The sequence below is a fragment of the Neodiprion virginianus genome, chromosome 1, assembly GCF_021901495.1.
Source record: "Neodiprion virginianus isolate iyNeoVirg1 chromosome 1, iyNeoVirg1.1, whole genome shotgun sequence".
NCBI classification, from domain to species: Eukaryota; Metazoa; Arthropoda; class Insecta; order Hymenoptera; family Diprionidae; genus Neodiprion; species Neodiprion virginianus.
In genome coordinates this window covers 36,418,986-36,437,610 of record NC_060877.1, presented here as the reverse complement: position 1 = coordinate 36,437,610, position 18,625 = coordinate 36,418,986, and the positions used below count along the sequence as shown (strand labels likewise).

General features: G+C 37.1%; 1 protein-coding gene across 7 annotated transcripts in view; it reads right to left on the bottom strand.

Moving 5' to 3' along the window:
- The window catches only part of LOC124310184 (receptor-type tyrosine-protein phosphatase kappa), a 107,258-nt gene extending 102,761 nt beyond the window's left edge, over positions 1-4,497 (bottom strand). The window contains exons 1-3 of one of the 7 annotated variants that reach the window (XM_046773961.1): positions 4,111-4,493; positions 4,008-4,044; positions 1,879-2,519 (exon numbers count right to left, since the gene is read on the bottom strand). The gene's annotated coding sequence lies outside the window, so the exon portion shown is untranslated. Of the gene's footprint in view, positions 1-1,878; positions 2,520-4,007 lie in introns of all 7 variants that reach the window. The other 6 variants (XM_046773958.1, XM_046773965.1, XM_046773960.1 and 3 more) reach the window with 6 other exon arrangements.
- Positions 4,498-18,625: the final 14,128 nt, after the last annotated feature.

Genomic DNA, 18,625 nt, shown 5'->3' with positions numbered 1-18,625 from the left:
GTCACAATTGTCACAACAAAACGTTTTCTTCGCCGGGCTGAATTTATTCATCCGCAATGCTTAAATCTGCCCGCGACACACTTTACATTTTTAAAAAACGAAATTCCTCGCAAGTTTTGTTCAATAGTGCGACCAAAATTCATCCTAGAATAATACGATGCGTTACGTATAAATATATATATATATATATATATATATATATATATGTATAGCGTAAGGTTGGTCAATTTTTGTTTAGGGAATTTTTTTCGAAGTTTTTACTGTAGGTCTTACGGAAAATAACAATCTATGATTTTCTAACGTGACGCCCCTCAAGAAGTAAATATTTTGAAAATAATAGCATTCTACGTTAGGTGGAAGATCGCGTTCAATTGATTTTTCACTTTTTTTTTCACATTTTTTTTAATTTGTAAAGAAACACGTTGTAGCACTTTAATTATTATTTCTTTCCTGACATTTACGTTCAGCCCAAGGATCACGATCCGTAACACGATATATCATCCGGAAATCTTATTTTCCTAAATTAAAAGTTCATATTAAATTACAACTATTTTGCGAGATTGAATTAATAATGAAAATATCGTCAGATACGCTTCTCAAATATCAACTGGAAACTTGATATTACAATCGTGTGTCCTCTTTGTGACGTGAATTGATATTATGATCGATGTGATCGATAGAACAACAATTTTATTCACGACACTTCGTAAATTGAAAAAGAAAAAATTCGTAAAAGTGAAAATCAACTGAGCGCGATCTTCTATGTAACGTATAACGCTCATCTTTTGCCAGAAGCTTTTTTTTTTAACCGTAACAATCTTTTCAAGGGGTGCCATTTTTATGAAATAACCTGACACGTGTGCATGTATTACACAGTATGGATGAAAAAATGGTAAAAGAAAAATTAATGACCAGACGAAAGGTAAATAGCTGTGACTAAGGCGTCTAAATTCTACGGTCAAGTACAATTTAGTTAAACAATAAGCTCGTCAATTATACAGATTTAATATTTAAAAAATACGAGTATCAAATATTGAAAAAAAAAAACCTTTTCGCGATTAATCATCAAAGCGAAGTTACATCATTGCATCTGCATTGTTGTATCATTCTTTCCTTCTTTTTGTCAAACACGAACGATTCGTCCAATTTGATCACGTAACTTGTATCGATAGCTCGTTTTCTTTTTCAAATAAATTCTTTCACGAATTTCCTCCGATGAATTTTTCCCCTTTTCAATTAGTATCTCGGTTGATCAGAAGAACGTTGTGTGACGATTAATTGTCAACGGCCTCGCGCATCGTTTGAAAAACAAAAACGATTTGTTCACAAATCAAATGTGAACTTGATCGGAAAAAAAAAAACAAAATGTACAAACTACGAAATATTTACATTTACGAATATAAATCTGTCGAAAATTATCAAGAAATGAACTTTCTTTATTTCACTATACAAATTTCAGTTTCTTTTTACGATGAAAAAAAAAGGCTATGAACTTAAATTTCACTTTGCAAGCCCTGATTCTCGTTTTTTTTTTCGTGAATCTAATTGATTTTACACAGTCTTAAAAATCGCAAAATCAAGAAACACGAATGGAATCGCAGACTTCGCGTGCAATTTTACGACTCGACCGCTGCATATTTTCCCAGTTATACACTTGTTTATACATATACGCAGCCAGGAGATTACGGGCGAAGCTTAACAATTTGGAATGGCACAGCATTCCTTCTCATTGCAAGCTCGTTTCGAAAGAAAATATAAAAACAGAATACACCCAGATTTCCGTTGCAATGCAGCGATATTTTAACACCATACAGTGCTTTCGTTTTTTTTTCATTTTTATTCCGCTCTGTTTCGTTGTTTCAAAAAAGCTTTACTCACTTTTTCGGCGACGAACTTGATCCTCCCAAATCTGCACTGGATTATATGCACTGTTTGTTGTAATATTCACTTTCCTTTCGCCGATCTCTGGACCCAACAGCCGGACGAATAACGTACAACAATATCACTTAGATTTAAATTTTTTATAGAGCTTTTTTAAACGCCAGAGGAACGTTGAAACTATTTAAAAAAAAAAAAAAATTGTATTTCACTTTTTATTTTAATGTACGTTTAATTTTCTTTCTTCCTTTCTTTCTTTTTTTTGTTTTTTTAGTCAGATTACAACAATGGCAAGTGAATGGAAATAATATTTTGCGATTGTTCACCAATGTATTATTATTAATATTATTGTTGTTATTATTATTACGATTTATCAATACGCGAACACGTGTAGCGTACGAAAACGAAACTGCGAAGAGGACGTGAAAATGTCCGTACGAGTAATTGATAATATACCAAACACACTCCGATAGCTTTCACACAAACTTTTTACAATTCAATTTTTATCTTGAAAACAATGTATCAATCAGCGCTGATACTCGATACGATATTACAAGTTATACTTTTCGGTTCTCATTGTACGAAATATCAAGAAGTCCGTGTGTCGAGCATCCTTTCTCTTTATCCTTTCAATCGACTAGCTATTATTCGTAAAACATATGCATATTAATAATACAACGCAATAATCATTCCAAAATTCGCAGCTGGGAAATGAGAAAAAAAAAACCAAAACGTCGATATTTCATCTCACTGAAATCACACGGGCGAATTTATTGTATCCGATAAGTTTGACATACTCGAATAAGTTGAAAGTCGTAATTTTATTAAAAAAATCTTGCAAACTTTTTCCCCGTGACAAAGATGCTCACTATGCACGAAGTGTCGGATGAAAAATCGTGAAAAATTTTTAATACCACGCGCTCTGTATAACCCTGCATCGTGTAATATACTCTGATTATGCGTAAATGTATCGGGAAGAACAAACTTGATCTACATAAGACGGGGCGAAGAAAAGATAATAAACACATCTCGCGTTTCAGGCGATGAGTCATCTCATCGATATATAATCGAAAAACGACCGATGGTCATGGTTCTTCTCTTCTTTTTTAAATTCATCCGCGTAAGCATGAATGAACCGGTGAATGGAACGTCGGATTTGTTTTTCGACTGCGTGACCTGGTTCTTATACATTTCAAACTGTGTGTATCTTAAACGGTTTCTTTTCTCTCTCTTGTCGTTTCTCGGTGGTGATAGTTTTTTTTTTTTTTTTTCTTTCTTTTCCATTTCTTTGGTTCAAACTTCTTCTTCTCTCATTTTCATTAAGCTCAGAAACGACTGTTGGCTGTTTTTTTTTCCTCTCTCTCTCTCTGTCTCGTTTGTTTTTTCTTTTTCGCAGACGAGAATAGCCATGGATTTTATTGCATCGCAATTATTTTTTTCCCCGAGATTCTCACTCGACTTTTCATGGCTAATGAAAAAATAATCACTGACACGGGGGGAAGAGATTCGGACTTAACGAATCTCATTTTTCAATTCTTCGGTTGTCGACGAATCGTCGCAGCTTGTAAAACGATAGTGAAAGATCGATCATAACACAGCGATGTTAGCCGGTTTTGGTTTCGAAAAAAAGTTTTTGAAAAATATTTCGTATCGTGACTACGAAGAGGAAAATTTAGAGGAATCATTTTTCCCCTGCTGCGGATATTACAAGCATGGTAAAAAAAATATTCGATAATATCTAACCCGAACAAAGTTTTTGTTTCGCTGATATCTCGACGAGAAAAAAGAAACCCAAATTCCTTCTATATTCGGCATGTGTACGAAAGCTACTTTTTCGAAGATATTTGAAACTCGAGAGGGGAAAGATAAAAAGAAAAAAAGAAAAGGAACCGAGTCGATAATCGAAAAGAAATTTCAACAAACCTAAACAGCTTCGGTAATTGTATAACCGAGTTTGAAGAAAAAAAAAATGTATATACATATATATTTTTTTTGCAGAATGCGTTATTTACAATACAACAAAAACTGCGCTTTAGTGGATTCTGAATGAGATCGATGAAAAAGTTGATAATCGGACAAGTGATATTACAACTATAGTTTTTGCAGGCGGATGCCGAAGAAAATTTTACCATCGAATTACGGTCTAAAATCGGCGGTACACTTGAACTATAATTTAATATTGTAATTAGGTATTTATTTTTCATTAATCGAACAGGTAAACAAATATATTACAAATAAAACCCAGCGGCACAATTCACTGCACAGCTACGCGACGCACCCTGCGATTCCCGTTGGGATAAGTGAAAGCGAGAAAGAAAAAGAGAAACGACAGTGGTAACGTCGGTGAAAAATCGTGGAAGATGGAAGAAAGGGGGGGGGAGGGGTGAGGGGGTGGTGGGTGGACGAGGAGAGGATCGGAAAAAAGATCGTGCGAAAGGTGGAAAAAAAAGTATGTCTCGAAAGGTGAGGTTTGATTTTAGAGGGGATGGAGGAAAATTAAAACAAGGGTTGAAAGTTAAGGGCGACTCTCGGACCGCGCGGGGTTTTCCACTTCTTGTATCAGGGATTTTGCGGGTTCGAAATGCGGCGCGTGCGGTCGGCTTCGACGCTGTTGTCCGCCGAGAGGCTGGCTTCGAACTGGCTTCGGAGATTCGAGCTTGCAGGCGTTCACCGCCGCGGCGAACGAAGTGTGAGGGTGCGGGGCGGCGGCGTCGCGACGCCGGACACTTTGCGAGGGCGTGGCACGGCGCCGCCGCCGACAACGACGACGACGACGACGACGACTCTTCTTATCCGGGGGTCGACGACGTGCCCCCGTGCCCGAGGGTGCAAGCTCGGTCAGGGGACGAATCGCAAGCTCGAAATCGGCGAGGAGAGAATAATAACTCGTGATTCGGATTACATTTTTCGGATCTGGTTAGCGGACGATGTAAATAATTGCCGGTGTCGACGACGAGAGAAGCATTTTTTCTCGACGACTCGGAATTTGATCGTCGGATAGATTGGATGGGCGACAGGTTGTGTTAGATTGTAGCTATGGCCACTGAGCCATTAATTTGGTTCGAAAAAATAATCGAACACGACTCGATTCAATCGGTAAATATTAATTAGTTTTTTGAAACGGTGCATGAGAAGATCAAATTTTTCAATTCTTAGTTCCGGTTACCGCTCGGTCCTTAACTATTTTCATTTTTTACCACGATCGAAAAATGTAGTTCTAGGTAGAAAATGAAAATTAGTTTTATAGCCGTTACCACAAAGTCTAGTTATCCGTTACTATTCTTTCTCATTACGATCGCTGTTGCTATATTTTCTTGCAACTGTTGCGAAAATTTAATGCTTGTGCAAGAATAAATTGACGTAAATGCCTTGTTTAACTAAAAAAGTAGAGGGAACCCCACAAACTGGTTTTGCGTTGCAATTACCAAAAAAGAATCGACGATAGCTCAAAATGGTTAGGCGTACATCGTTTTTCGTAATTCCAACAATGTTGAAACAGTTTTTTTAACGATGCCTGTTTTACTGAACTTTTCTCGTTACTGTAACAAATGAAATTTTTCTCAATATGTCGTCTTAATAGCGGAAAGGTTTTTGATAATTTATAGTTTCATGCAAAATATCTTTCAATATAAGGTGAAAATATTCATTTATCTTTCACTTATTATGTGAAATAGGTGCTTCGTAAGTCAGACAATGATAATAACTTATACTTTACCTATTCAAGAAAAAAATAATCGAGTTTGAAAAATAATCGACTTGATCGACAATGGCTTGTTTTTCGTCATTCTTATTAGACTGACATAAAATAGTGTCATATATTGATACGAAAAAATATTCCATAGAGCTTCGCACCGCATTTTTTTATTTTTCTTTAAAGTGTCAACTTCTCGACTATTACATTTTCATTTGCCACCATATTAATGACGTATAATTATTAATTAGTTTTTTTTCGAATAACACAGCGAGCATCAAATTAAAAATATATAAAATAATAAAGATTTTTCTAAAATTCCCAAACTCATCATCAATAGCTCAAAAGTAATTCCAACTTGAGTTACGGAATGGTGATTTCTTCATTGTTCAAAACTGTGAACAAGATTTTTTTATTTTTTGTTTTTATGTAGTTTCCAACACACGATGTCAAAGTTTCTCGTCAAGTTTCGCAGAAAAAATTCTTTTCGTAAAGATTTTGAGATCATTTTTGTAAAAACGATGACGAGAATCAACCGCTTTTGAGTTAAGCTAAACAACGTCGAGCTCTGGAAGCTAAGCTTTTAAGAAGGTGGATGACTTTCGGATGCTGATAACAATGGCGCGAATATTTAGTGATACACGTGCACGTTCCGACTGTTAGGTTATTTAATTTCATTTAATTTAACCGATTCTACGCACTCCGGATGGAGCGCATTTGTTTAGAGTTTCGCTTAAATTACCGCGATGAATTGTTGCTTGAGGCATAAAACGAGTTCTATCAAAAGACAAGAGGATGTCTGCTCGTGACTTTTGAGGAAATTTAAAACCCCCCGCACGAGAAGTCGGTAGGTAAGGGATGAGAAAATCCCCGTTTCCCTCGGACTTATAGAATTCCGCAAACACGGTGAAAGGAGTAGTGATTGACAAGCTTTCCAGCAGAAACCTTCCCCGCGGTATTATATTATCTATCGGGCATTCCACGCCAAATCCAACAGAGTCTGATCATCACCTCTTGAATTTGGTCCGCGATTTTGTAAATTGTCGTTCAACTCTAAAAGGCACTCTGTTTTTTTTCGTTAAATTCTTGCGAGTAATTTAGTTTTATTTGTGATTTTTGAAAATCAACATGTCTTTGGGCGCCATTTTTAAATCTGAAAAATATCCGATCAGATATCAAAAGTTTTAATCCTAAGCCCGCCTGGAGTGCCTCACATAGATCTCGTATCGAAACTTGTGTATTGCGAATTTATAGAAGACTAGAAAACCAGGAATCTTGTATTTACATATTTTTACATAACGCGAGAATGTTTCACGCGTTTTTCAATGCGTGTTTTCCGTACACAAATTACCCGTTTCTACGACGGTCGAGTGAGTCTGCGAATGCGCATGCGCGGAGTACAGAAAATACCACTTTTAAGTACTAGGCGTTAAAGGTGGTATTTTCCGCACTCCGCGCACGCGCTGTCGCGAACGAATCTGACATTACGCAACCCTAACCTCGATTTCGTGCTTCGCGAAAAAACGCGTAACGTACTCTTTTTATATAAAGAAACGTCTGCAACAAGGAGGCAACGGTCTTTTCGCCTCGCGCATTCGGAATATTCATCTTCGGCTCGCCTACGACTCGTATTGCAAGCTTACGCTCGGCCCGAAAATACCGAGTTTGCCTCTTTGTTACACAGTATACTGTATATACCACAGAAGACTATTAATTTCTTCGTGCAAGGAACTCGCGAATATCACGACGGGGCAACCGGATGGCGCAAAAACCAATCGCCTGATTACTTTGAGCGGGGTTCGCAAGGCTGAACTGTTCCATTTCAGTATATATATTATATATACATATATCAGGCCGCTTATCGGACATTAAACTCGATTAATTTCCCCGGGGATGAAGTATTCCCGGAAAATTACATCACGTAGTAATATCTCGAAATGTGTAAACAGATCGGATCTGCTGCGCAGGGATTAGAGGACGAGTATCGAATAAACGAGGCAGAATTTGGCGCAGGTCGGGAATGCCAATAGTCTGCAGAATTCATGCCGACAAGGTCAAGCCGCAGAATCTCTCTCTCTTTCTCTCTCAAACCAGCTGGAAACTGGGGTCAGAGATCCGTGCTGAAAATCAGCGGAGAAAAAAAATTAAATTCGTTTAAGCATACGTCGGGGCTTCCGGTTAACTGCAATATTGCGTAACGCGTAGTTGCTTGTATCAGAGGCGAAAGGAGAAGCCAACCTCGAAATTGTCGAGGCGAACACGACGATCTGTATAAAAAAAATTCTTATCCTACGACAAATCTACCGCTTTAGATCCCTTCAACCTTTTTAACCCCCCCACCACGCAAGGATCTACCCGGTTATCAGCTCTGCGGAGAGTCTCCGATGATGAGCCTCGGCAGCAGATCAAGCGATACGGACAAAAAGATTACCGAATCTGATTTTGTTACACATCAAGGGCTCGCCGGTCTCGAGGCCAAAAGTTACGAAGAACTGGTTCAAAAATCCGCTCATCTTCTTTTACCTACCGTACAAAAATCGTTCTAGCTGCGACTGTTTTTCCGGATCGAATGTCACGTATTTTCAATCTGTAATTACGATTGCTGAACATATCATCCGGAAATTGAACACGAAATTTCACTCCCATCGTGATCTATCCCTGTAAATTGAAACGAATGAAACTACGAATGAATTGCCTATAATTTAACGGATGACTCAACAATTCACGTATAATCACAAAAGTGATTGATTTAGGTACAATTCAAAGGCAATTAAACGAGATAAGAGTAAGCTCAAATTGGTATGATATCAGCTATATACATACATATATATATAATACAAGATGTAATTATATACCTACAATCGTACCGACGATGATTTCGGTGATAAAAATCCTGTCAACCTCACTGCAACATTCACTACCCAACTGTATTAAATATATTCTTGCAAACAATTCGCAAGCTTTTTGTTTTTTCGGGAATTCCTTAGCGCCGAATTACCCGGAGCATCTACCCTGCTCTGACTCACATCTGGACCCTGAGTAAAAAGGGGGCGGTGGAGGGGGGGAGAGGGGGGGGGGGCCAAAAAAGGATGAAAGGTTGACTCTCGTGATCGTCCGCAAGCCGGGCGACGAGAGATGATCTTTAGCCTGCTCGGCCCTCCCGGACCTCGCCGACCCTCTCAGGGCCTATTTATAAGCGCCAGGGTCACCTTCTAACCTTGTCCGAGACGGTGCGCGCGGCATGTCACCTCACCGTCCAACGTGGTGCCCCGTGAGTCGATCCAATTGGGTCAAACGACGCCGAAGACATTACGCGCGCCTCGGGTGATCTGTAACACCTTGTGTTACACGCGGCGGGGGTTACCGCATGGACGGCAAGCAACCTTGCGGGGGAAAACGTAGTTTTGCGCTAAATTTTTGCGATTTTACTTCATTCTTTTTTTTTTATTTTTTTTTTATTTTTTCCTTCTTTATCGTTTCCCAGAAATGAAGAATAGATTTTCGTAACTATTATCAGAGTTTCGTTCGCATGCCTTCGCGATCGGTTCGCGTCAGCTGTTCGGAATCTGGTAATCCCAGAGATTTGAAACAAGGCTGGCTTACAAACGTACTCGGATCGACTTCTAGTGCGCGTGTTTCTCGTTAAAAAGCAAAGATTCTGACCAAATTTCACGCCGTTTGGAGCAATATTAACGAAGATATCACACAAAAGGCTGCTAAATATGGATAAATCCGAAATCTTCGTTGTGATATGATTGCTAACCAATTTAGGCGGTCCCAGCTCGAGGAATAAGTTTTCTCTTTTCATAACTCACTTGTGTCACTCTACTTGACGTAATTTAAGCAGCAAATACGACACTTGATATTCGGTCATGCCTCCCAGTCTCAAGTACAATGAAAAACAAAAAAAAAAAACAAAAAAAAAAAAGGTTCTGTTCACGCGGTTGAAAAATTTATACCCCGATACGTGTGACGGTTCCCGGGATATTATCGAAGGTTTTCAGCGTGCGTGGATGATAAATATTGTATAATATGATAATACGCAGGGGATCCAATATCAAGGGAGTTTGATGGCATGTACGTATAACGTAAATTTGAGGAAACATGTATTTAATTTCGGTTAATTTCGGCCCCTCCGTACACATATTCTCGCCTACGGCGTGTATAAACGAAAAAGCACGGAATATGTGTGTTTATAATTACCCAGCACGCATTTCTATAAGCCTCATTGGGCGCAACCGCAATACGAATTCAGGGAAAATCGCGTGTTCGCTTTTTGATACCTCCAGCTTATTTCGTGCGTTTTATGGTGATCGATGGTTCGCGATGCAGGCTATCAGAATTATATCGCGTGCGCATGGACGGTTCACGAGCGTATTATGCAAATTCGGGAAGACGAGCATTTAACTCCGGAGTAATTCGGTCCGCGATCATATGTGTACACCGATCGATCATTCCTGGGGAATTTCTACGTCGCTGTTTGCACTGGACGCGTTAGGACGTTGTTTTGGCCAAAAATCAATAATTTTTACTAATTTTATTACGAGATATTCGAGCTCTAAGTTTTCGTCAAATCATTGTACTTGTAAACTATAAGGACGCCTTTGAAAAAACGTGACTAGAAAATACTGGAATTGTAAACGGAAGCTTAAATATCGGTGCTTTCTTTCAAATTGCTTCAGTATGGTTAAAAATATGGTGGATTCGATCGATATCACTGTAAGACAGCTCATTTTATTCAGAAGATTATTTTATACAAATTCATTGAAATACTTTTTATCCTGAGGTTTGTATCGCTGAATATTTAATTTTGTAACATTGCACGGGTATTGATTGTGATCAAAAACCGGTAATATTGAATTGTTTGCTGGATAATAGAGAATCTGTTTCAGCAGCTTTGTGAAAAATAGTCTTCCGAGTAAAATGAATCGTGACAGAGTGAAATCGGACGAATCTACTAACGACTTGGAGCGGTTTGAAACAAAGCATCGACATCTAAGCTTTTCTTTACAAATTCAGTGTTTTCCATTTATCTTTTGATTTGATATCTTATGATATTAGTTTGCAAATGTAAAAATTTCATAATTATTCATTCCCACGACTATTTCGTAATAGAATGAATAAAGAGTATCGATTTTTCACCAACCAACATCCCTAATTCTACATTTCAACCTCGTCCTTTACATCATTTAGTCTCTGTTAAAATCATAACACCACAGCTTGAATCGATCAAAAATTTTCGTAAAAAATGGTAAAAATATAAAATCGAGAATGATGCACAGTAATGTAACGAGAATACAATCCGATTGCGAACGAGCGGGACAAAAGACTCGGAATAACAGTTTTCAATCACCGGCAGCAAAAAGCGCAAGTAACCGACGTTCCGACCGACCGAGATCACTTCAAAAGTTAATTAATATTGCCGGTTCGATTTCCGGACGCATAGTTATAGGCTGGCGGTGTTATAAATAATGCGACATCCGCGTACATTGTGCCAACACAACGTTTACCGAAGGGGGCGGAGTGAAGTGGTAAACTTTCGACGAGCGAAATTCCATCTAGAAATGTTTTATTTTCAATCAGAGCCAACTAGGCAGTCTGCCAATGAATACTGCGATTGTTTCGCGCCGGTTTCATACCATACCATTTGAACAGCTCTAAAGTCTCGATCATCTTCAAGGTACGTACGTACATAACACTCGCAGAATCACGAAGCTGAAAAATTTTGATAAACTCGGCCCGACGCGTGTATAAATTTCGCACGTTACAGGCATTCTATTTTGATTAAAACCGCGAAAAAACACGCGGACAGCTAGAATTCGTTAGCGGTTATTAAACCCCGTGTCGAGGACTTGCAGCGTTACCTTGAAGTACATAATTCGCTCTTTTTTCACCCGCGGCTTTTTGCCACAGCTCGTAAGCCGCGAGCTTAAAGCGCTCGGCTAACTGCAACGCGCAATTAGCGCTCAGGCGACTAATTCTCGCCGAAAGTGTGACGGGGAATTTTTTTCTTTTCTTTTGACATAGAGAGAGAGAGAGGGATGAAAAAAAAAAGAAAAAAGAAAATTCCGCAGATTGTCGCAGCTTTTCCTTCCCTCTGATATAATATAACCATTTGCAAGACTTGACCGTCGGTCAGTGCCGCGGATTGGCCAACGGCCAAATACGAAAATTCCTCGCTATCCGCAGCGGCTGAAACACCAGCAGCCTACTCACTCAATTCAGCGTTATTATTTCTCCCAATGCCGACAGACGGAATTAACCGGCTCAGATTTTCACCACTTTCAAATATCATGTCGGCAATTCACATCGCGATCCAGTTTTCTCGAAAAACTGGATCGTTTCGCTGTCGGTGTCGATAAATTTTCCCCCTTACTTCGCGATTCGCAGAGTCTCGAAATTTCACAACTTGAAAATTTCATGTAAGGTACGACACTGCTTATAAGAAATCTCGCCAATCCTCTAAATTGCAAATTTCTTTCTAACATATCATCGAATTCGCCAACTTTTGCAATCGTTTGAATTTTTCAGAGACACTAACAACAACACGGTTAGAAGAATACCTTTATTAACTATCAACACGTCGACACGCTTCCAAAAAATATTTATTTTCTTGAAAAATTTCCATCCAGTTAGCAAGCTGTCGGTTTTCTCTTTCCTCAAGGCACAAGCAAATACATAAATACATTTTTATCAGCCGCCGTGCGCGGTGAGATTGTAAAGAGTTTTCCATTAAAAACTGTCCTTCGTGCATGCGGTACGAAAATATGTATGACTATCATTATTCAGCCGCAGGTTCTGTTGCATATTTATAAATGCTGGCGGTACGTTTTCAAAGGATTTCCGCGACACATCTTTACCTGTTGTTCGAGCGTTAATTACTTGTTCCATGACTGTGAGAAACGTACCGTAAGCGGCGAATTAAACTTTTGCTTTTTCACTTCGTGTTACGAGCGTCGGAAAGGTATACGATCCATTTCGTTATCGTAGATTGCTCGTTAAATTTAGCGAATGAATTTGATTGGTAAAAAAAAATTAGTCCCCTCAAAATAATTTCACGATATGACTATTTTTATTTCCGGTTACCGCTCAGTCCTTAACTATTTTCATTTTTTACCACAATCGAAAAATACAGTTCTAGATACCTGTTTTACTGAATTTTTCTAGTTACTGTAACAAACGAAATTTTTCTCAGTGTTCAATTTGTAAACTCTCCACACTTTTTTATGAGAATATACACGCGAAGGTGAAAAAAAGTAGAATTAAAACCGGCGAAATTCGTATACGAAATTTACTGCATTGGTTAAAATTTTACAGGAAAAGAATCTTATTGGCAGAGATTCTGTGGAATGGAATTTGAAATCTCACAAAATTCCGGACGTTCAAACCACTTCCAAAGTCTGATGTCTTGGAAGTATTCCACGGCGCAAGCAAGCTGTCGCGCTGTATGTATAATTTCGTAAAGTTGCATACATTTCGCCGTTCAGAATATAGACTAAGCTCTCCGCCTTTCTACACGACCGGTTTTACATATTATACCCACATCTGCACAGCACGCGAACCGTTCAAAAAGGCGACCAGCGAGCTTTACTCTTTGTAAAACACTTTGCCTTCACCTCGCGCGCAAAAGAATATGTAATTAAATTTGTATAACGGTAAAACCTCGGCGTTATTTACGGTTAAGCACCGTCGCCCACAGTTTAGCTGCGGCAACATATTTCACGCGCATAAACTGCACCGTTATGCACACTAGCATTAAAAAACAATAAAAAAAAGTGCACCCCGTGCATTGTCATTTATTTCCGTCTTTTTTTTTCAACTAAATTCTTCCAGAGCGAGGCGCTTCCACGCGCCTGTAATAAACCTGCAGTTATATGACCAAAACCTGTGCGGATTCCTAACTCGTATTCTTTACGTTTTTACGCGCATTTTTAAAACTCCGCGAAGTAACGGTAGTAATTTTCCGTAACGAGAAATATTGGGTAAGTACATATTTGGGCGATTTAGTAGATAAACATTTTCCGTATTCATAAAGCGAATATTGATGCTAAATATAGCAATAGCGGAGAAAGTTATTCACTACGAATAGATCGATCGGTGCATTCGACGCATGTGAAAATATACGAGCAATCAATTCACCCATTGTTTTAACAGTGAGAGTTTTGTTATTATTCACGAAGTAGCGATAAAAATTCACAGGGAAATTTGACGCCACTGTGCGAAGCTTCGAGCAATAATCACGCTCGCAACGCACGGCGCTAACTGCGTAACGTAATCCTTGCGAGCACGACTCGCACGCTGCACGGCTGGAAGCGGACTGAACTTCTCGCTACCCCCACTCCTGAAATTCTGACCGTTTCGCGGAGCGAGCAGCGCGCGCAACCGAATCAGGTGGTGTAGCTAATAGTAAGGAGCCTGTAACTCGTATCAATTCTTTTAAATTTCAGATACGCGCAAGTAAGGAAAGCAGAAAGAAAATCACGATCGGTGATAACTTTAATCCGAAACTTTGAAATTTCTATTCGTATAAAATCGGCGCAGAGTATCGGTGAATAATCTTGAGTGAATAATTTTCACAGAGACAGTATAATACCGTAATAATAATCTGCGAAAGAGAGAAATGATTTAAAATTTTAATGGTAGGTATTCGGAATTCGCATCGCGTAGAAAGCGGTTCTACTTTGCGCGGAAAAGATATGAAATACAATTCCATTTCTACCGCGTCTTAAATATTATAATTTTCCAGTCGATATCATCTGCCAATATACACGAGGCACATCGGCCGCGAAGCTTTGCAGCGAACTTGGAAGGAGCTGGCAAAGACGATCAAGCCTATCAAGTCCCGGGAGCCGGAGCGAAATGGGGAAAATCTCTCAAAGAGCTCGAGCAGACGGACGGCGAATGGGAAGGATAGGGCACAGGAATCGATCGAGGAAAATTATTTCGTTACAGACATGACTAGGCATTGCTAATGGCACGTAGTAATACTGATAATGCCGAGTCGCTCGGCTACACCGAACAACCTCAGTACCACTAATTAGACCTCTAATTAAACGATCCGTAAGCAGTAACAGCGACAGCAAAATTAATGATCACTATTATTGTTCTCGTGTTGTACTCTTCGCGTGAGTCAATATCTTTACAAAACCGTATCGGAATACGTGAAACAAAAGTAATCACAAGCATCGATCGTCGCGATATTTTACATTGAAAATTTGCAACGCATTGTTAGTTGATGATGTCTGATTACCGAAAATATGATACAAAAGAAAAACGATATTTCATTGCGAGGACAGTTTTTTTAATCGAAGGCTCGAAAAGTTGCTCGAAGATTTTTGACGCCCGCGAGGATTCTACAATTTATTTGATACGATCAGTTGACGATCAAACACCGAGATATAGATTAGTAATACTTGAATATTGAATTCCAATACAGGGCTGAAGAAATTGGTTCAGCGATAAGTAAAAAAAAAAACACTAGCACAAGCGTTCCAAATATAAATCAATTGACATGTTACACATTTAAATGAATAATTGTGATACAAAAACGGTTATATTTTATGTTACAAAATGAAACTTCAACGCACATGATCTTCGATATAATAATAATAATAATAATAACTCGATTCTTTAAAACTATCGATGCGGGACGTATATAATTTCTACGATTTAATGAGAGAAACGTTATCACTAAGATCGACTTCCCGTCTGTCTGAACTATAGATAAAATAGTTTTGAAAAATAACCGGACATCTATAAGTACGCAATATGTTTACAGTAACAATTCCACTATTTGTGTGTTCGAGTGAATATATAATATAATATATAATATACGATCTATATCGCGTATCTATGTATAATATATATATTATATAGTTATATATGTATGTATAGAAAATTAAGATCTACGTAATATAATGACCTGAATTCATAGACAGTAGCTAGTTTGGCTGTTAGTAGTTTATAACGATGTTATACCGTTATTTACGTAATGTAATTACCATATATCGTAGGTCGGTATTATAGGAAGTCGAAAATTATTACAGGGAGTCTCTAATTAATAATGGGATCGATAAATTCATTAGACAATCATTATCAATTATACGCATCATGTTGAAGTTTAGTACAATGCTATAATATTTAATTCGTGCATTTACATTATATACAATTTCGGGTCCACGCTGATCTCACAATAAATTTGAATAATTTTTATCTACGGAATTGAATCGTTTAATTCTCATTTGCCAGGCAAATTACCTGCTCAAATCCGCTCGACGATACAACCAAAAATATTATTCTCCAATGTAATCTTGACACATATGTGAAGGTATAATATATAGCACCAACGTAACGTGAAAATGTGTACGTGGAATTTCAATTGAATAATTGCTTGGAATGTTCGATAAGAAAATTGAAATAAAAAATCTAATAGAATCTTACGAGTACGGATGATCGGTAGAGTATTTTTTTTTTTTTTTTTTACCTATTTGTTTTGGTTTACAAACAATAACTACTACTTATTGGCATTTATAAAATAACCAGCAAGGACCTTTCTAGTGCGGCACAGTCACGCCCTTCAAGGCGACACACATACGTTATTACATAATAATTATTAATTTCAATAATAATAATAATAATAATAATAATAATTTGTTGTTCTCATTATTTTCTTTCTTTTTTTTTTTTTTTTTGTTTGTCATTACAATTAGTTAATATTTTAATAAATATCCAATAGTTATTTATTACTATTATTATTCTAAACCAAAACACACCACCGCAAGGATAACTTGTTGTTCTTGTTGTTTTTCCTCCATTTAATCGGATGTATAGGACGCAATAAGAGCTTGGAAGCTTTGAGCAAATTAACTCGATTTGTTCAATTCATTCTTTTTTTTCTTTTATGATTTTTTTTTTTTTTTCCAACTATAGCTGTAAATAACCCTTCGTCAATATACAAATATATTACCCCTAATAATAAAAACTATCTGGGTACCAAAACAATTTTCCCCAAACTTCACTGTAAGTTTTTTTATTCTCTTCTTCTTCTTCTTCTTGTTTTTATTATATGTAATTATACGCGTATACTTAACGTAATCGTTTACGAGATTGAACCATAGAATTATGTGAAAACATTTGTGAATTCCTTAATTTCATGCAAAATGAAATAAAATTTTACATATTTGGAACGTATTTATTCCGAAACGAAAACGGTAAGTGGTAAAGATAAAAAAAAAAATAAATAAATAAAAATAAATAAAATCAGAGAATCTACGCTGATTTGACTCTTTGTTGTATTTATTCACTTCCGTTTTCTCTTCCTAACAAAACGCAGCTGAGGAACTTTGCATAGGACGCAAAATGTTCACAATAAGGACAGATTAGTTTCGAAGTAGGTATAAATATATTACATTCTGTATCACGCTCTATGCAAGCACTGTTAAGCAAAAAAAATAAAAATGTTCCGTCATTATGTTAAAATAAACACTTTCGGGGTAAACTCGAGTGAATTAGTTTTTTTTTCTTCTTCTAAATCTATACGATAAAATTTATATTGCAGTTTCATTAAACTTGAAAAATTAACAGGACGTGTTTCTGAACTCGGGCAGACGCGTTTCATGGCGACAAAAAACAAAAAAAAAATGTCCACAGTGTGCAAATGTGCGTGTGTACGTAAAAGTTTTGCATGATACGACGTAAAAAAGACGCGCGCGTCTCGCATTTCAATCGACCTTCGTTCCACATAATGAGTTGGGTCTTAACTATAACTAAGCAATTAATTATTAATAACAACAGACAGAGGTTTCCTTTTTTTTTTCTTCTTCTTCTTCTTCTTCTTTTTTCCTTAGTATTATTCAAGAGCAAAAGGACGTGCAGATAAATTATTAATATCCTAGCGGTGGTGTGAACGGGGGGAAGGGACGGTGATCTGAGGCTGGCTCGGTTCATGGATACAACATGGCTTAGCCTGTGTCTTAACACCATCAATTATAAAGAAAATAAATTTTTCATTTCGTTTCGCTTTTTTTCATTTTTAAATTTAATTTTAGTCATCTATGCTTTTCATTATCCTCAATCTCTTCTTACTCGACTCTAGACCTAAACCTCTCCGGCTGATTATGGATATCGCATTAATTTTTTTATCATCATATTCGACAAAAATTGCGCGCAACGAACATGGTTGAAAAAGACAAATTAACACCAACATTGCACGAAAAAAATTAACAGTAATTAACAAGCAAAAAGACTGACCGGTAGTTCAAGTTGATGTCAAATATTAATTAAGTCGCGAAAACAAGGAGAAAAAAAAAAAAAAAAAAGAAAAAGAAAAACGTTTTCGAAGATGCGTTCATTATTTTTCGCAAGATTTTTTGCATTTTGATTCGTATATCAATGAATGAATTTTGCTTAAACATTACTTGGGATAACCCGCTAAAAACCAAATGTCGCTATCGCCAATCCGCGGCACGATAAAATAATAATACGCCTTAAAAAGTAATACGAAACGGAAATTATAAGGAAATAATAAAAGAATGTTTGTTAAAATATATTTTATTAAACAAAAAAAAAAAAAAAAAAAAAGTAAGAAAAAAAATCTGTATTCCAACGTCTGGCGACAAAATTAGTGTATCGACACAGGCAATGTAATAATAATAATAATAATAATAATAATAATAATAATATAGTACAAATAGAAACGACACAAAACAATTGATTAATTATATCGATGATAATTCAAGATATTTTCAATAAACCGCACTTTCATAGATATATTTATAAACATAATTCATTATATTCGATCATAATGAAAATCGAATTGAAACCGATGTGTATATGTGTACACGTATAACTTAATCGTGACGGTTGAATCACTATTTGAATGAGCACACCAACTACCTTCTCCGTTATAAATAATTTTTAACAATAAAAGAACGAATATAGAAAAAAAAAGAAAGAAAGAAAGAAATTGCATAAATATACCTATACATTAATAAATCGTTAGAAAAATTCATCGATATATAGTATCGCATTTTAAGCATAAAATTCACCGTGTTACGC